The 20,583-nt window shown below is 48.3% G+C and overlaps 1 long non-coding RNA gene across 1 annotated transcript in view; it reads right to left on the minus strand.

Moving 5' to 3' along the window:
- Positions 1-20,298, minus strand: part of LOC116648247 — a 38,884-nt gene extending 18,586 nt beyond the window's left edge. The window contains exon 1 of the long non-coding RNA XR_004302479.1: positions 20,175-20,298. This is a non-coding gene — a long non-coding RNA (uncharacterized LOC116648247). The remainder of the gene's footprint in view (positions 1-20,174) is intronic.
- Positions 20,299-20,583: the final 285 nt, after the last annotated feature.

The raw sequence follows: 20,583 nt of genomic DNA on the forward strand, positions 1-20,583 counted from the left end.
ACTCCAGTCGCCCCAGCAAGCTACCCAGTCATGTTCACATGGCAGTGATGGAGGTCCAAAGGAAGAGGCAGACATGCATCTGTGGACATCAAGATGCTCTGTCCCATTGGCAAAGCAGGTCAGGTGGTGACCAAGCCTGTGTCAGAGCAGGACGAGATTAGCAGAGGGCACGGCTATAGGGCATTGAGGGAAATGGAGGCCATCCATGCAATGCTCACAGGTCATAGAGGGAACAACCACACCCGGGCAACAGGTTCATAGAGCTGGCACTGAAGATTGACCCTCTATGCCATTCCCGTACAAGCCCTCAGGCACTTCTTGTGTGGGGAAGGGGCCTGGGGAACAAGACAACTCTGAAGGTGGCAGCAGGGAAAGGGATCGTCCGAAGGAGGAAAGTTTATCAGAGAGAAGAAGACAAATAGCAGGTGCTCCTAAGTGTCTGAGGCTTGGTTTACTTGCGGTAGCTGAGAGGCTATTTATACCTGGCCAGCCTGCCTTCCTATACGGCATTACACACATGAAATGCCAGTGTGTGCACACAGCCATACTGTATACTTGCATATAGCTTAGCTGATAAGAATACATGCTTCAGAGTCAGGCTGCTGGGTTTGAATCACTTTGCCCAATTTATTTAAACTTCCCTGTACTTCACATTCCTTATCTGTAAATTGGGGATAAGAATCTACCTGCCTCAGAAGGTTATAACAAAGCTGATATATGACATGAAACATACTGAACACAGTGCCTGCTGCAGAGTAGAGTCAGCAAATGCTGAGTATTATCATTACTTTGATCATGATGATGATGGTGATGGTGGAGATGGTGATGATGGTGATGGTGGTGATGGTGATGAGGATGATGATGGTGATGATGGTGATGGTGGTGATGGTGATGATGGTGATGGTGGTGATGGTGATGTGGATGATGATGATGGTGGTGATGTGGATGATGATGATGGTGGTGATGTGGATGATGATGATGGTGGTGATGTTGGTGATGGTGATAATGGTGATGAGGATGATGATGGTGATGATGGTGATGATGGTGATGGTGGTGATGGTGGTGATGGTGATGGTGGTGGTGATGGTGATGATGGTGATGGTAGTGATGGTGGTGATGGTGCTGATGGTGATGGTGATGATGGTGGTGATGGTGGTGATGGTGGTGATGGTGATGATGGTGATGGTGATGGTGATGATGGTGATGGTGATGATAATACTCATGGTTGTCATGGTGATAGTGATGGTATGCTCATGGTCATTATGGTGATGGTGGTGATGATGTTGCCATGTGGCTTTTCACTCTTCAACTCCCTTACCCCTTGCCTCCACTTTTCTCAGTTGTTTGCTCTACTTCTAGTCCTTAAAATGTTGATATGTGTTTTCTAAATGAGAATGTATACACAACTTTTTTTCCCAATAGGAGCGAAATACCACTAATTAATGAGGAAGAGATCCAAAAATGCTCATCATTTCATCCAATGTAAAAGATATTAAAAGTTAAAATATCATCTCGGCAGAGTGGTTCACCCAGCAATCCCAAATTAGAGATACAGGGCTTGCAAGATATGAAAGGCCATGCTTTTTGATTCTGAACACTGAATTATTTTAGGGATAATCATATATAGATCTGAGGTATCTAAAATGGAGAAGATAAACTGCATTACCCATGATCACAAACAATGGGAGAGCTTTATGAGCATTTACACAGCTGCTTTCCTTTTAATAGAACGCAACAGGCATGGTGTTCATATCTCAACATACGTCTTGACAAATATGACACACTTGGAAGAATTTCACATCTTTGACAACCTTCCATTGTTCACGGTTTAGTTTCTGTGGAATATTTTTAAAGGCGGTAACTAGTATTTTACTTTGTTACCTTCATGTATTGCAGTTTATGCTGGGAACTGGATTCAGAGAAAATGACACACTGTCATTTCTGAATCAGGCAGAAAACACCTAGGCCACTAGAACCGGCGGGTCCAGTCATGGGAATCACAGGACTGTAGTAACATCTAAATGTTCCATGTGGGGTCTGTCCAGGCTCTGAAAGAAGGCGAAGTTGGTGTTGGCATCTCTTGACTCAGCATTCAACAAATATTTCCTGAATGCAAAGTCAGAAACTGGCCTCTTCCATAGCTACTGGGAGAGCAAAAAGGAATAAAACCCAACTCTGCCCACCAGAGGCTCCAATCCAGAGAGGAGGGCAGGCGTGGCCAGTTGACAACAGTGCAAAGGATCCAACAGGGTGCAGGACAGTCCCCGGAAGCACAAACGTACAGACTTGCGCTCTACTCTGGACCATTGGTCCCACTGAGGCAGCAGCCCTGCCTGACTTCCTCAGCACAAAGCAGAGGCTCCGGGGCCAGAGGCTTTGGAGTTTCAAACACAGAAGGAACTGGCTGCATTACTTGGCAAATCTGGCCACCCAGTAGAGAACGCTATTTCCTCACTAACCTCCTAGATCTATCTTCTCAAAGGAGTAAAAATAAGCATCCTCTAAAAAAAGCAAACAACAATAGCTGGAACAGTCCTAATTGTATTGGTCGGGATCCCAGCAAGAAATGACGGGCACATTCCAAAGGGGATATTAAAAGGAGATCATCAAAGGCGCTGCTTACAACAGTGTGGGTTATAGGAATACGGGGCTAAAGGAAACAAAATAAGACAAGGAAACACGGGGGGCTAGTAACTGTGTCCCCAGGCCCAGGGGCATGTAGAGGGGGCCGTTACCAGGTGGCAGGCTGCCCAGTGAGCACTGGGGCTCTCTGGGGTCCAGCCTGGCTGGGAAGGAGCTGGGACGACAGGTGCCCGCCTCTCTCCTCCCACTCGGCACAAGCCCACCCCTGGAGGGCAAGGAAGGGGCCAGACAGGTGCAGCCCTTCCTGGTCCACCCCCGCACAGAGCCAGGTGAGGACACACAGCAGAGCTGAGGGGAACAAAGGAATTTCACCCATGAATAAAGTATGAAGTCTTAAAAAGTCTGAGTCTCTCCACTCTGCCCAATGCTGAGCTTGGGTGTGGGGGCAGGAGAAGTAACAGGAGATGACCTCTCAGCCTCAAGGAGCCTGTAGCCCAGCAGTGGAGGGAATGAGCGTGACAGCCGGCCTGCACCGAGTTCCCTCCACGGACTCGCTGCTGTCCTTGATGGGGATGCGTGTGAGGAGGGCGCGCCGGTGACCGAGCCAGCCACCATCCGTCACCTGCCCCCAGACCAGCCAGCTCCGAGCTACTATTCATCTTCCTCGCCTTCCAGAGACGGGACGACCCAGGGCATTTCTTCCATGTGCACGTGCGCACGCGTGGGTGTGCTTCGCGGAGGATATCACAGAGAATATTAAGATCATTTAATTATTTTCTACGAATAATTACAAGCATCCTCAGACCAGGTAGCTTTATTGACTTGACATTTATTTGCTAAAATATTTAAATGGGCCAAAAAGACAGATGAGTGGTTGAAAGGCATCAATTAAATCCATGGCTTTGATCTCTCACGTTCTTTCTTACCACCTGTCTGGGGAAAAATAAATTCTTTTCTTCATTTCTCCTTTTAGGAAGGAACATAATGAATGAAAAGCTGCAGCGGGGAGGGGAGAGGCCAGCGAGGCCTCGTGAGAGGCAAAGCGGGGGCAGGAGCACATGGAGGTGAGGGTCCGCCCCCAGAGCCTGTGGGGAGGACAAGCCAGATTTGGGTTAAATCAACGTAAAGAAGGGTGAAAATCATCTCTGAAGTGGCTTTTATCTTTTCCTAAAGAAGTCCTCCGGAGAGACACTCTTTATGTCGGATGGTTTTCGGTGCCGCTGGGTCCGACCTGCCGGCTCTCCCTGGGTGCACATCTGCCCTCCGCAGCAAAGGGGCCAGCGACACCGCCGTCTCAGAAGGGAGGAGGGTGCAGAAGCACAAGGGGCTGGTGAAAAAGTAAGATATGAGGTCCCGTAACGGTGACACCTACTAATGCAATATGGGGGAGCAAAGAATAATTGGGTTAGACAAAAACACATTTTTCCCAGACTTTTTTTTATATTAACCCAAACTCTTACATTAGTTAACTATAAGAACAATTGGATCCCAAGGCAAGCAAGCCATTTGTCACTGCAGGGATAATTTTTCTTGAGGACATTTAAAGCAATTTTTAAAAAGGAAGAAAGTACTTAAAGAGGAATTGTTGGATCAGAAATTAGACTTTTCAGAAAATGCATCACATCTCTATTTCTTTATGTTAGAGTACTAAGTGAATCCACATAAAGACCACCTGCTTGTCAACACTGCTGTTTTAGGAACTTCTGTGCTCGTGTGGCTGTGGTCAGGAGAAGAAGTCCTTTCGAAGGGACTAATGTGGGCTCGGCTGTCACGTCCTGTCCTGCTGACACCTGTCACACCAAGAGGGCAGCCAACCCACCTGAGACCCCTGATCAAAGCTGGGCCAGGACGGCCACGCTGGAAGACCCGGCCCTGGACGGGTGCCCCTCGGACTCCCTGGGGTAACAACGTGCTCCTTACCGCAGGCTCCTGAGGAGCCGCAGAACCGCGACCTGACCTGGCCGCCACCGTGAACAAGGAGGCTGGTTCCTGGGAGGCTCAGATAAAACCTACACAGCTGTTCCGTAAACTACATGGTGTTGTAGAGCGCAAAAGATTATTCTATGTTCTCCGTGCATCGTGATCAGCTCTTCTCGCGAACACGAGTCCTCGGCAAGGAAGGCAGGATGTCTCAGAACTATCTTTGGAAGGGGTAATAAGAGCCAGATGAAGGAGGGGGGCAGACCTCTGGACCCGGCCACGGAGTCTGTGTGCTGTGAACTTGGGCACGTTGTCAACTTCTCCATGCCTGTCTGTCCTCATGAGATGGGGTGGTGACACCTGGCCCGCGGGGTTGCTGGGAGAGCGAGCTGCGGGGCTGCATGTCAGGTGGCGGCTGACGCGACCACGGAGAGGCATTCTGGGCTCCTGCTTGGATTCGCTTATGCGGCTTTGAGGAAATACCTTAGTCCTTTGCTCTCCTGCGAAACACAGCTTGTGTGGGATACACGTGAACTTACTAACCCAGAGCAGGCACTAGTCAAAGGCTGGTCTCCCCCGGCCCCTGGAGAGCCATGCTTTAAAGTCTCCCTGTGGTGATGTGAAATGCACTGGATCAAACACCTAGAGGTCCGGGTTCGCTGCTGGCTCTGCTGTCACCAGCTAGCAAAGCATCTCAAGGACATCACTGAAGATCCCTGAGTCTCCCTCTCTGCCTCTCCCAAATGATGCGGCTGGAAGGTGTGATCTCTGCGGAATCTTCTGATGTCAAAGATCCTCTGATTGTGTGCAATTAGTTAGGACCCTCCAATTGTGTGCAATCAGATAGGAACCTCCGATTGTGTGCAATCAGTTAAGAACCTCCGATTCTGTGCAATCAGTTAGGAACCTCCGATTCTGTGTAATCACTTAGGAACCTCCGATTCTGTGCAATCAGATAGGAACCTCTGATTCTGTGCAATCAGATAGGAACCTCCGATTCTCTGCAATTAGTTAGGAACCTCCGATTCTCTGCAATCAGTTAGGAACCTCTGATTCTGTGTAATCAGTTAGGAACCTCTGAGTCTGTGCAATCAGACAGGAAAGCAGTGGGAGGAAACACACCTCATCCTTCCACCTTGGTTCTCCTTGGGAAGATCAGACGCTGCCTGTGCAATCCAGTCACCTTCCCTACAGCCTCCCGATGCAGGCATCTATGCCCAGATGTGGCACTGAAGTCAGCTTTGGGAGCATAAATGATTGAGACTCACCCAAGCCTCAGCCCCAGAAACACAAGTACTTTAGGAACAGGAATGAGAGAGTCTGCTGCAAAAACCCAGCCACCATCTGCCAGATCCCAGCCCTGAATCCTAGAACAGCTGACCACCGAGGAATCTATTCAAACTCATGTAAGGCTGAAACATGCAAAGTTGGGGTCACAAGTCCCTGGAAGCCAACACCCTCCAGAAGGTCCCCGCGACAGGTTGGAGAAGGCTCCACAGAGCTCACAGACAGGGTCAGGCTGGGCAGGAGGCTGGCTTAGCCAGGCCTGTCCAAATCTGTCTCCAGCAGAGAGGCCAGGACAGCAGCTGAGGGCTGGAGGGGAGGGCAGGCACTCAGTCCAAATGCTCAACCCTAGACAAATACCAGCTAACAGCGAAAGAGAATTCAGGAAGGGAACAAACATTATTGACCATCTGGGAGGTGATAAGCACCTGTGCAAGTCCTTTCCATCTGCGATATCGTTTGACTCTTGCATTATCCTCAGAATAAGCATTAATGCCCGCATTTGACAGATAAGGAAACTGAGACTCTTGTTAAGTGACTTCCCTGGGGTCACAAGTAATCCGTGAGCTAAGTGAGCAAAGACTGGTATGCACTCCACCATCCACGTCCCGTTCAAGTCAATCTCTGCTACGCTACCAGCCACCCCCACTTCCCAGGTAACTGGTTTTCTATTAGGGATTCCCGAAAACTTAAGAAGAACCAGCAAACTGTAGGTATCTCCCTAGAAAAACATTGATCAGGCATATCTCCATCAAGTAAGAACTGGGCTTTCGCCAGCCAGGGTGCTTTTTTGAAAAAAGGTGCCATGAACTGTCATATGCACCTAGAGGGAGGAGGCAGGACCCCAGATAAGGGCCCAGGAGATGAGGATTCTAGTCCTGTAGCCACAGCTGTGGCCGGGGGCAAGTCGCTGTCCGCCCCCTGCATTCTGGTCCAGCCATGTCCAGGAAACCTGTGGGGACCCCACAGGAGCTATGCAGTGGTGTGGCCTCTAGATATAAAACCAGTTGTCTATCAGGTGATTTTTGATAATAAAATTTAACTATAAATTTAATCATTCTGGCCAAGGAGCATATTCCACATAAATGACTGTCCCGTTTCATGGAATGAGGTGGCAAGACACAGTCCGTTCAGCTGCTCAAGGCCACGGGGCTAACGTTAATGTTGGAACCCTACATATCCAGTGTCCAGAAGTCCTCAGTGTGGAAGTCAAGGTGCCCTCTGGGGTGGGCTTGTCGTGGATGGTGTGGCTGTGTCCCCCCCGCCCCCGGTGCCAGTGTTAGGAGCTGTGGCCGTTGGTAGGTGACTGAGTATAGATGGGGTCACAAGGAGGGGCCCGTAGTGGGACCAGCGCCGCATGAGAGGAGGGTGACTAGAGTTCCCTCTCACCACGCACAGACACTGGGAGGAGGTGCCCGTCTGCGAGCCAGGGAGAGGGCCCTCGCCACAGACTGAGTCCGCACCTGGATCTTGGACTCCAGCCTCTGGAACTGTGAGAATGAGTATGTGTTGCTTAAACCCAGTCTGGTCTTTCTGTTACAGCAGTTGAGCCAAGACGAGGCCCACGCTAGCTTTTTGCCTGAGCTTTCCCTGGGCCTGCGCTTGGCCTGTCTACTCGGTGCCCCAGCCACACCTGACTCTCCTGCCCCTCACGTGGCCTGTCCACCCTTGCTCGCCAACCCCCCCCAAGATAGACCTCCTACCCATGAAAGGCCCCACCTTCATGCAGCCGGGTCAGCAGGAACTCCCAGAGACCTGCCATGTGGTGGCTTTGAGGGCCTGACCCCACGGCCTTGCACGAGCCAGCAGCCCATCAAACCCCAAGGGAGTGACGAAGGGCCAGGAGAGAGCGAGAAGCTGGAGGTGCATGTCTGGGTCAAGTCCAGGTCAAGTCGGGGTAGCTGCCCACCTGCATGCTGGCCACCACACGGCCGGCAGCACATGCGCCCAACGTGCATAAAATCATGAAGAGCAAGTTACGTGACACCAAGGAAATCGTTTTTAAAAATATATGAATGTTATACGCAAACAATGAATCATGGAACACTACATCAAAAACTAATGATATAATGTAAGGTGATTAACTTAACATAATAAAAATTTTTAAAAAAGACTAATGATGTATTGTATGGTGACTAACATAATAAAATTAAATTTAAAAAAAAATATATATATATATGAATGATGGGGGTGCCTGGGTGGCTCAGTTGGTTAAACATCTGCCCTCAGCTCAGGTCATGATCCCAGGGTCCTGGGATCGAGCCCCACGTCGGGCTCCCTGCTCAGTGGGGAGTCTGCTTCTCCCTCTCCCTCTGCCCCTCTCCCTGCTTGTGCTCAATCTCTCTCTCTGTGTCAAATAAACAAAAAAATAAAATCTTTAAATATATATATAATGAATGAAAACAACACTTTAAGAGAGGAATACCTAATTTTTTTCTATTTCTGCATATTCTAACTGCTTTTGCCTGTGTGTGTGTGTGCATGTGTGCACACGTGTGTGCATGTGTCTTGTGGGGAGACATGCAGACACACAAACGCCCCGAGGTGCCTGGAAGCCCGACACCAGGATGCTGGTAGGGGTTACTGCCGCCTGCTGGATGGCAGTATTACGGTTTATTCCTGTGTTCTTCTGCTGGCTCGCCTCTATTTTCTAAACAGACAATAAAGATATGTATTGCTTTTGTAATTAAGTCTTTAAAGAGTTGATTCTATTTATCTAGGAAGGTAGAAGGAATCAGGGAAAAGGAGAAATACAAAACCAGACCTCTCACCATTTCTCTGCACCTGGCCGAGCACTCTCGCTTCCACAGATCTGGCTCCTGATCTGTTCTCACCGGCCCGACCTGTGGGCGTCGGCCGGGCCGGTGCCCGCAACGGGCCAGGATCATTGGCACGTCCCAGCCCCTCCCCACTGTGCTCCTACTGGAGCTGAAAGGAAAGCATGCAGGACACCGGGGCTGATCTAACTAGGGCCCCGCCACCACCGTGTGACTTGAAAGCTTTCACAGGCTCATCCCTACCCCTAATTTCTCACACCTGAAAGCTTCACATGTGCACACATTTTCTTCCCATTTCCTCCAAGAAAGCCTCTCTGAGTTTCCTACTACCTACACTGAGAAAGAACATCAGGGATAAAAGCCAAGCATTTTCCACCAGTGTGGTGTCACTCAGCACCAGACCAGGGAGTGGCTACGAGCAGGAGCCTCGGAATTGGGCAGACCTGGCCTCCCTACTGACCAGCTGTAGTGGGCCACGCACAGCTGATTTAAAGCCTTTATTCCCCAGTTTCCCCATGTGTCCAATGCAAGATGGTTCCTACCTCGAGAGGTGGCTTAAATTCAATGAGATAATATAGGAGCACCTATCGCAAGGTGCCTGGCATGGGAACAACCACCCGATCCTTGCTAACGATCCGCTTTGGCTTCCTTCCCAAAGACCTGGCTTTATTCTCCTGATCTGTCAAAGATGGATGCTTCATCAGCTTCCTATTTTGAGAGGGTTTTCAAAGGTAATTCCAAATTGTACAGGAGACTGCGTGAGTCTCAGATCCCTCAGCACATGAGATCCTGCAGTTGGTGGGGGATTCTCCCCATGGTAATTATTTAAATGAATAACCACATTCTAGCCACTCGGGAAAGAAACAATTTAAGAAAAGTCTTCGAGGAATTTTCTCTAAATGAAAAGGAGCTTTTCCCTGACCACATATCTCTGTGAGCGTTGACAGCCCCTAATGGGGCTGCTAATAATGAGGAGCAGAGAGTTGGCACCAAGTTAGGATTCGATTCAAGCCACACTGAACTCCCTGTGCTGGGGGACACATCTGTGCCGGAAAGCCACCACGGACGTGCCAAACAGGACACTCAGGACCCATGTTTTCAGTGCCTGCAAACAATAATTTAATATGTTCGCAGTTCCCCTTCAGATTAGAATTTCCAGACTGAAAGCTATATAAAGGAATTTGCAATTCTTAGGGGCTGTTCTCCATTTGTGGACCAGCAGGTACAGAACAGAATGAAGAATAGAATTTCTGTGTATTGTGATCATTACCAGATTTCCAGACTCCATAGAATAACTGGATTTTTTTTTTTAACTGCAGAAGACTCTCAGAAGAAAGTCTTTCACTCCTTCACTCAACAACCATTAGTGAGTGCTCACTGTGCGCCCGGCACTGTCCAGGGACTTCCTGTATCGCCCTCTGAGACGGGACTCTGGCACTCAGAGGGTCTAGGGACTGTTCAAGACTTCAAGGAGGAGCCTCAGATTCACTCACGTCTCAGCTCCCACAAGTCTGAGTGGTGTTCTCTGAAAAATGCATGACCGGTAAAATGCATACTTGTCCCAGAGGTGCTCGGCCATCAAGGGTTCAAGTCTGGGTCCCCATGACCCCAAGCTTGCTGCTGTCCCCATCACACAGCTCTGGTCCCTTCAAGGCCGAGCCAAAGGGCAAGTGGCCAGGGCACTTTTTATTGTCCCCACGTCCATCCCATGCCAGTTGTTTGTCAGTGTGGACCATCAGCTCCACAAGCGGAGGAGCTCATGTGGGCTGAGTGAATTTGAGATGTTGGTGTAAACGCCCATCACGGACCGAGGGGGACCTTTCAAGATATGTTAGTTTTTTTTTAAATTGATGGCAGATAAAAGAAAGTGAACACATGAGAGATTAAAATAGTAAAGTACCTTCAAGGTCATGTAGTCCAACCCTCTCACTGCACAGTGAGGAGACAAAATCCTCAAGAGGGAAAGTGATTTGCCTTAAGCAGGTTACTCAATCTTGGCACTTTGCCATGCTGGGCCTGATAGTTCTTTGTTGTGGGGCTTTGGTATGCATTATAGGATGTTCAAATAGCACTCCTACCCAGTTATGACAACCAGAGATGTCTTTAGACATTGTCAAATCCCCCTGGGCACAAAATCACCTGCAGTTGAGACCCCTGGATTAAGGCAACACAGCTGTTCAATGACAGTAAACAGGGCCTCAGGGCACCAGTCTGGAATGTTAGTATTCAAACAGGGCTCGTCTAGCATCTATAAAAAAACTCCTACAAATCAACAAAAACAACAACAAAATCTAATTAATAATGGGCAGAAGACTTGAGCAGAGATTTCTCCAAAGAAGACATACAGATGGACAGCAAGGTCATGAAAAGATGCTCAACATCACTCATCATTAGGCAACGCAAACCAAAGCTACAATGAGACACCACCTTATACCCATTAGGACAGCTACTATCCAAAGATGAAGGACAAGGAGAGAAAGAGGGAAGGAAGGAAGGAAGGAAGGGAGGGAGGAGGGAAGGAAAGAAAGAAGTGTTGGCAAGGATCTGGAGAAAATGCACTATTGCTAAGAATGTAAAATGGTGCAGGCACTGTAACAAACAGTATGTCAGTTCCTCAAAATATCAAAAATAGAGTACTAGATGACCCAGCAATCCCACTTCAGGGTATGTACCCAAAAGAATTGAAAACAGGGTCTCAAAGAGATTGTACACCCATGTTCATAGCAGTGTTCCTCACAAAAAGCAAAAGATGGACACCACATCAGTGTCCATCAACAAGTAAATGGATGAGCAAAATGTGGCCGATCCATACAATGGAATATTATTCAGCCTTCAAAAGTAATGCTACGACATGGATGAACCTTGGGGACATGATACTAAGTGAGATAAGCCAGTTGCAAAAAGACAAATATGTATCATTCCACTCATATGAGGTTCCTAGAGTCGTCAGATCCACAGGGACACAGTGGAACAGAGGTTGTCAGGGTCTGGGGGAGGGGAATGGGGCACTGCTGTTTCATGAGGACAGAGTTTCAGTTCTGCAGGATGAGAAAGTTCTGGAGATGGTTGTACAACAATGTGAATATACTCAATACTACTGAACTGTACAGTGGTTAAGATGGTGACTCTCTGTGGTATATATTTTACCATAGTTGAAAATAAAATGAGAAGCAGGGTTGGAGGTGATGTCATGGGGGACAGAAAGTGGTTTTTGTCTTCCCTTTCCCATCCCTGGCATTCAGCAGGATTTCAAATGGCCACTCTCTCCATGAAACTCCCCACTATTCCACTACACCCTAATCCACTGCTCATGATACTTTGCTCTTTCCTGTAAAGCTTTGAGAGGAAATACCAATGATGTACAATATTTAGGGAACTAGGGATCTTCAAAATACAATGATTGATTTACTGGGTATTTTGTAAATCTTGAGCATCAACAGGCAGGACAAAGCCCCTGGACAAGAAACTTTAAAAATAAAACAAAGAAAAATGAAAACCTCTTCTCCTGAACCTATGGCCTCTGAGTTTTGAAGATCATAGAAAGAAGCAGAAACAACAGAACTGATGAGACATATTTAACATTTTTGTTTATAGTATTATTTTGAAATTTTCTTTGAGTTAGATTTGGCCCACAACATCAGCTGATTCCCATGGAATGATCATGCTGCTGTTTCTGAAAATGTGAGCCCTGTCCAGCCCACCAGCATCACCTGGGAATCTGTTAGAGATGTGAATTCTCAAGCATGACCCTTGACCTACCAAATCCTAATCTCTAGGTGTGGGGTCCAGAGTCTCTACTTCAGTAAGGCCTCAAGGTGATCCTAAATTTTGAGAACCATTAAACTGCGAACTAGAAAATCTCCTAAGATTCTTCCAACCAAATAGTTTCTTACTGTGCTCTAGGTGGATACAAAGGGCCACAAAAGCTAAAAAAAAAAAAAAAAAAAAAAAAGAGGCAACATAAAATACCAGGCAGTCATAATAAATACCATGGGTAATTGTTATCCCAGATGTTAACTCACACTCTTCAACACTCACTTGCAAAGGCGGGCTTCGTGGGTTCTCCTGAACTCTAGGAAAGCTGTATTTGCTTATTACTCCTCTGAACATTCAGATAGCTGTGACCAGACCTGCTTTATATTAACTAAGGTTTATTTCATTTGCAAGGCTACTTGGAAGAATGCTATTGCTTCCAGCCAATGTGCACATGTGGAACACCTAGGACAGGTGCCTGACAAGCAGGAATCACAACATGCCCAAAGGAAGCTTTGTGGGGTATATGGTCCCCGGGCCCACATTATTCCTGCCTGCATCTATCTCTTTGGAGATCTCTACCTGCCTCCACCAATTTTGGTGCAATTATGCATAGGAAATAAAAATGCAAAGGGTTAGTATGAAAGTAGATTCCCATGAACTCTCCACTATGGCAATGGGGTGTGGGAAAGGGAGCATCACCAGTTTTCTAGGGCTTCAGTAAACTCCATGCAGTAAATGTCTAGATGCATGTAGTGGATATTTTAGTTGCCTACTCAGAAGCATCCCCCACCTTTCTAAGCAGACCTGTGTTCCGTCCAGATCTCCACCCTGCCTGTGCAGCCACAGGCTCGGGGAACACAGACTCCTCTTAGCTCTGGGTTGTCGAAGCCAGGTGGGGTCATCAGGCCAGAGAACACAGCCAGGCCAGCTTGCTCTCATCTGCTGAGAGATAAGCCTGAGTCCTCTCCTGTTAAATTAGGGGCTGGTTTCAAATGTTAAGGAGCTAGCACTAGAATTGGCTCACAGTGATTTCCTGGGGGAGGGTGGGTGTAAATTACTCAGCCTCTCTTTACTTCAGTTCGTCTTCCCTAAAAGTAGGTATACTCTTGGCACCATCCTTAAAATGAGTGAGGATGAAATAAAGTTGTGTGGATGAAGCTCACGGCATTGTGCCCAGCACAGTGTTTAGCTGGGCTAGTTATCGCAAACATCACAGCACATGATAAACCAGCCAGAGCAGCTGTCCTGTGCATGTGCAGTAAGAACTGACTCAGGAAAGGAAAGGAGAGGCGGGTGGGGCAAGGATGGAAAGAGGGAGCCAGAGAAGAGAAGGAAAGTGGCAGAGAGGGAGGCCCTGGGCCAGATGTGCTAGTCTCAGGGAAGGTGACTCTGGAGCCGAGGGGCAGCAGGAAGGGTGTCTGGGCAGGAGGACCCTGGGTTCCGCACAAGCCTGGCCCGAGATGAGTCTGGCTCCTCTGTCTGTCTTGCCCTCTGTGTCCAATCTCTCACCAGATCCTGCTGCGCTCCACCATGACTGGAAATGGTCTCTCTTAAATTAGCCAGTGTCCCCACATGAGGAGCCACACTCCGGGGACCAAGGGCCTAAAGCAGCTCTTCCTCTAGGTAAGTACACCCCAGGCAGACAGCCAGAGGCTCTCCCCCCCCCCCCCCCCCCCCCCCCCCTCTCCCTCTCTCTCCCTCTTCCTTCCCTCCCTCTCCCTCTCTCCTTCCTCCCTCCCTCCTCCCTCCCTCTCTCTCTCTCCTCTCTCTCCCTCTCTCCCTCCTCCCTCTCTCTCTCCTCTCTCCTCTCTCTCTCTCTCCCTCTCTCCCTCCTCCCTCCCTCTCTGTCTCTCTCTCTCCCCTCTCCCTCTCTCCTCCCTCTCCCTCTTCCCTCTCCCTCCTCCCTCTCTCTCTCCCTCCTCTCTCTCCCTGTCTCCCTCCCTCTCTCTCTCAGACCCTTCTCCAAGCCATTTGTCCCCATTTCTCCCTCATCTAGCCTCTTGCTTTCCATCCTTCTCATCTGACTATTGAAAAGTTGAGAGCAAAATGTATCATTCAGTTTTAGCATCTGACTCTCAAATCCTAAAAGGTGTTTTTATTCCTCCTGTTCATGATTATTAGTTTGTTACTTACTTACTTATTATTATGATTGTTATTTCATACATGATTTAATATTCTAAGCTAACTTGAATCCTTTATGTAGTTTGGAAAATATAAAGAAGTAATAGCTTAGTGTTGAATGCAAGACATCCCCCTGAACCTATTTAGACACGACAGAGAAACAGAGAGAGAGAGAGAGAAGGAAGGAGGGAGGAGGGGCGGGATCCATCCATAATATGGATGCCTCATGATTTTTTATTCTTTCCCTAAAACTTACAGCTTTTAAAATATTGCTGGTAAACCGATGGTTCCACATACAAATGTCCTCAGGTCTTTCTCGATCAAGAAATTCTATGACCTTCTTGAAACTGAAGGTTTTGAAACACAGACACTTAAAAGCTGAGGGAAAGCATTCCGTTTGGTGGTGGTGAGGGCAGTTTGAGTGTAACGGAGTGTTAATCCTATGCGGAGGGCCGGGCTGGCCAGCCCCGGCCTTTCCTGCACCCGCGCCCAGCTCAAGCACTGCACCACAGGGCACGGAACGAATCGGAGGGTATCGACCGAAGACCTTCCATGAACTCCAGACATCCTGCCATCCACAGCAGGGTGAGGCTGCCGAAAATCAATGACAAATCCTGGGGGCCAAGAAACACTGCCAGAGGGAGCTGGCTCTATTTTGTGTTTTCAATTATTGTTTAACTCAGAAGGGAAACTAGGTTGCTACGAACATTTTCTCAAAGAAAAGGAAAATCTAATCAATGCAAATAGCCGATCATTTCATGGAAAGCAGTCTGAAATACCACCTGGCTCACAGAGCATCCAGTCAAATGGGAAGTCCCCTTCAGCCTGTTCCCAGGACAACCCGTCACAGGGCTCAGCACCCGTGGGCAAAACACTTCCAGCTTTGACTATTGTCAAACCACAACAGAACTAATTTCTTCCTAGACCACACAGGCCTCATTGATTTTGCAGAGACAAAAAACAAACCTTCAGCAAAACCAAGTACTCTGTACCTTTAATTTCTTCTTATTAAACACATGGATTTTACCGACACACAAGAGAGGCCAGGGAGATCTTCCTTAGAAGTATATGGGGATTCAGTTCCAGCTCTGTGAATAATGTCGATGGTATTTTGATCAGGATGGCATTGAATGTGTAGATTGCTCTGGGTAGCATAGACATTTTAACAATATTTATTCTTCCAATCCATGAGCATGGAATGTTTTTCCATTTCTTTGTGTCTTCCTCAATTTGTTTCATAAGTGTTCTGTGGTGTTTAGAGTACCGATCCTTTACCTCTTTGGTTAGGTTTATTCCTAGGTATCTTATGGTTTTTGGTGAAATTGCAAATGGGATCAATTCCTTAATTTCTCTTTCTTCTGTCTCATTGTTAGTGTCTAGAAATGCAACTGATTTCTGTGCATTGATTTTATATCCTGCCACATTGCTGAATTCCTGTATGAGTTCTAGCAATTTTGGGGTGGAGTCTTTTGGGTTTTCCACATAAAGTACCATGTCATCTGTGAAGGGGAAGGTTGAAAAAGAAAACAAAAGCTGGTGGCATCACAATTCCGGACTTCAAGCTGTATTACAAAGCTGTGATCATCAAGAAAGTATGGTACTGGCACAAAAATGGATGCAGTGGAACAGAATAGAGAGCCCAGAAATGGACCTTCAACTCTATGGTCAACTAATCTTTGACAAAGCAGGAAAGAATATCCAATGGAAAAAGGACAGTCTCTTTAACAAATGGTGTTGGGAAAATTGGACAGCCACATGCAGAAGAATGAAACTGGACCATTTTTTTATACCATACACAAAGATAAACTCAAAATGGATGAAAGACCTAAATGTGAGACAGAAATCCATCAAAGTTCTAGAGAACACAGGCAGTAACCTCTTCAACCTCAGCTGCAGCAACTTCTTGCTAGACACGTCTCCAAAGGCAAGGGAAACAAAAGCAGAAATGAACTATTGGGACTTCATCAAGATAAAAAGCTTCTGCACAGCAAAGAAACAGTCAACAAAACTAAAAGGCAACCTATGGAATGGAAGAAGATATTTGTAAATGACATATCAGGTAAAGGGCTAGTATCTAAGATCTATAAAGAACTTTTCAAACTCAACACCCCCCAAAAAAATAATCCAGTCAAGAAATGGGCAGAAGACATGAACAGATATTTCTCCAAAGAAGACATACAAATAGTCAACAGACACATGAAAAAAAAGTGCTCAACATCACTTGGCACCAGGGAAATACAAATCAAAACCACAGCGAGATACCACCTCGCTGATACCAGCCAGAATGGCTAGAATTAACAAGACAGGAAACAACAAATGCTGGTGAGGATTTGGAGAAAGGGGAACCCTCTTAGACTATTGGTGGGAATGCAGGCTGGTACACCCACTCTGGAAAACAGTATGGAGGTTCCTCAAAAAGTTAAAAATAGAGCTACCCTATGACCCAGCAATTGCACTACTGGGTAGTGGGGCCATTACGGGTGAGCCCAGGAGCAATCCTCTTTCTAGAATGGGTCTCTGGTTGGATCACTGAAAAAGTCAATGAAGGCAGGAAATCATACAAATAAACAAACCTTAAATAATTTTTTACTTCCTTCCCTTTGCTTAGCTCAGAAAGCTGATCTTATTTATTTTTATTTATTTTATTTACTAGGTTTTTTGTTGTTGTTGTTGTTGTTTTTTACCTTTTGAGCCCTTCAGCCATTTCTTACTTTCTCATTAATTTATATGCCTAAGTATTTCTCCTTGGCTCTGCCATGTGGCTCAAGGCTCCAAGAAGCTAGGGACTGAGTCTCACTGGCTGCTGTAGCCCCAGGACTGAGAGCACCTGGCCTATGTTCAATGCCCAGTAAAGACCGGCGGGAGGGGTGGATGGGCCAATGACGACTTCCAGAAGCATCTGCTCCTGAGAGCACTTCACTCCAGTGGTAACCAAAACTCCCAGTTTGCCGTGTCTTCGTTTGCCCCTCTGTTTGTGGCACAAAGGATTCATCCCTTTCAGATCAATCCACGGACTCGACCAGCCCCTGGAGAAGCCTGTGTTGGAAGGCAGTTCCTAGACAGCTGAGACCACGGGCCACAGGGCACGGGGTCATGGGTCTGGGTCCCCACTCCACCATCCCGAGAGTGGGGCTTCTGGGAGCAGCCCTCCATCTATGTACCTCTGCAAGACCCTGGGTCATCCATGGTTAGGAACTACTGACTGGGGGTCCGTGTCAGGCCCACAGCTGACAGCGGTGTGACGTGGGGTGAACCACCCACTCTGACGTCATGATCTGTCTACTCTCCCCCTCCCCCGCCCGCCCCCAGGCAGCCGGGGCAGGTCAGGTCAGCCCAAGCTCTGTCTCCGATCTTGCCAATCTTGGGCTGTGAGGGAACGGGTGGCCAGGACAGGGGCTCAGGTGGGAAAGGGGCAGCCAGGCAGCTCCCCCGTGGCCCCCCGATTGAGTTTCCATCACGCCACTTCCTTCTGGAACGAGCAGCTTGCTCACACTTGAGCGGAAGGATGGAGCGCATGGTAAGGCTGAATCATAGCATTGGGGGTTTTCCATCGTGGGATCATTCGTGATCCTGCTTCTTCCCGTTACTGAATATAATCAGGACGTGTCCCTCATTTTAGCACAGATTACCCCAAAGTCACAGATAATTAGCAAATCAAGTACTATGCAAATCAAGTGCTAATTCCAAGCAATTAAAAGCTGAGTCACAACTAAACCGCAGTTAATTTGAAATTTTACTTTTTATATAGTGCAAAATAGCCAAGCCTCATGTCAAGCAGAGACACAAAGACCAAAGATGTTCTCTGTGTCACTCCAAAGAGAGCGAGCATTCGGTGTGACTGGGCATGCCTTCCAGTCGATGCCTAGCGCCCGTGAAATGGAATCACGTCCGCTCCTGTGTCCTGCCTGAAATAAACACCCACATCAGTGAAACGGCAGCAGAGCCTGGAAAACACGAGGGGAGGCCGTGTGGCCAATGCTCTGGATGGAGAAGCAAGACTTAAAGCATCACAGACAGGGTCCTTGTGGGCTAAGGAGACACTCAATGGAGAGAGGGATGGCCCCAAATCCTGAACACCTGGGCATCCCCAACCCTGCCAGGAAGGAGTCTCTCTCCTCCATGCACCCTCTGGGGCCCTTTCTGATCCTTTCTAAGCCTGCCAAGAAAGCCAGTGGGCTCCAGGAGCAGAGCAAATAGGAGACCAGCCACTCATATCCCCATGCAGATGGGATGCAGGTGCGCCCCCTGCTGACCCCGTGTGCTCTGGTCACTCCAATGGCCAGAAAGAGAGACGCAGGGACCCTGCAAGCCCTTGCTGGGAGAGCTATTTCCTTCTGTCCAGGCCACTTTTTAAAGTCCCAGTGTTCTTTATGGTTCCTCTTAACTGCGGGTGGAAATGAAGCATGGAGGTCAATGTCACACACACACACAAAAGATTCAGAATACACAGAGGCCTCAATGTCATTCCCAGCGTGGGAATGGAAAGACAGATGGCCCTTCTGTGACAGGCCTCGGGTAATTTGAGCCCCAGATTCAGGCCACGAGGAGAGCCTATCACCAAAGAATAAATCTGAGTCAGCAGCAAAGTAATCACTTTGGATTAAGGGCACTTTTCCAGGGCCCGAAGGAACAAAGGCTAGCCCCAAAGCCCACAGAATAAATACCAGTTGTTTTTCACGATGAGAGAGGCTTGCAGAGGGACTATGCACACACGGCACCTGCCACCCCGTGAACTTCGCACTGCACACCACATACACGTTCCCCCACCCCTGCCCTTCCATGCGCCAGCCCCCTGCATGTGGGCTCGGCCTGTGAAAGGGGGGAAAGCTTTCCCAGCTTGGAGCCTCCAGGGACACCACCTTACCCAGAGCCATCAGACCAGTGTTGGAGGAGGACAAGCAGCAATTGCCCCTGCTCCGCCCCCCCACCCCGCATGGCTCCCTGGGGCCAAACAACACCCATCCTAATGCTCTGCATCTTTTGGTTTTCCTCAAAGTACCGTGCACTTCCTCCCAAATAAGACCTGATTCAGCTCAGTGCACAGGCTGCCTGTCCTGCATCATTCACCTGAGTCCAGGGATGGGACATCCTGCAGCAACCTACCTACCCCAAACCTCCCTCAGCGCACCCCCAAACTGGAAGAAGCCCCTCTTTCCCAAAAAAGGCATTATAATGTAGCCGGGGTTTGCCCTCAGTGTGGGCGGCTCCCGGCGCTCCACACCAGGGAAAGAGCGCCGCCCACTGCGGACTCTTTGGGGAAATGGCATTGTTCCCCTTGCACGACCAAAACCTTTGCGAGGAGCCATTTTTCTGGAGACCTTTTTGCACCAGGGGCATGCCCCCTGCCTTCTGACACAGCATCCTGGAATACAGTTTCATCGTCTCTGGCTGTCTCGGTGGTCCTTGTAATGAGCTAGATCTGACCTGTTTCCTATCTCCAAGCCCTGCTTTTCTCACTTATAAATGCAGACAGTCAAATCCACCCCACAGAGAGGCACTCGCAATTAAAAACCAAATGCGATACGTGTGCCAAACACATCCTGGGCCTTCTATCTCCTTTTTCTCAGCCTGCCCCCCCACCCCGCTCCCCACCAGCTCCCACACCCAGGGATGGAAGAGCTATAAATAAGGCAAGCCTTCTCTCCTAAAAGCTAAATGATTTCAAGTCGATACGCTTTTGATGGTTCTCCCAGCTTCCCCCTCTCTGTCAGGCTGTCAGAAATCCTTTCTTACCGCAGTAAGCGCCGCCCACGCTGAGCCTGGACCTCACGCCTTCCCGCAAACGGTGCCTTAGAGCCTCCTCGGCTCCCTCACCAGCCGCGGGATGGTCAGGAACCGAGCCACGACATGTCACCGCCTCCAGCATCTGCTCTATGAGCATTAAGAGGAAGGGCTCAGTCTACATCGTGTCTGGGCTACAGGTGTCCAAGGGCCCCTGGGACAGGTGCAACAAGCAAGGCTGATTACTTCCTGGCCCCTCCTCAGAAGCCCCTGACATTTCCGCACAGTCCAGACTTAGGGATGAAAACTCTCCTTGTGGGCATTTTTCTTGCTCACTCCCTTTACCTTTGTAACATCTTCATGTCTAACCAACTGAGAATTATTTATCAAGTACGATGTATTAAGCACATGACCACATTTT

This window comes from Phoca vitulina, unplaced genomic scaffold (genome assembly GCF_004348235.1).
Source record: "Phoca vitulina isolate PV1807 unplaced genomic scaffold, GSC_HSeal_1.0 scaffold42, whole genome shotgun sequence".
Lineage (NCBI taxonomy): Eukaryota > Metazoa > Chordata > Mammalia > Carnivora > Phocidae > Phoca > Phoca vitulina.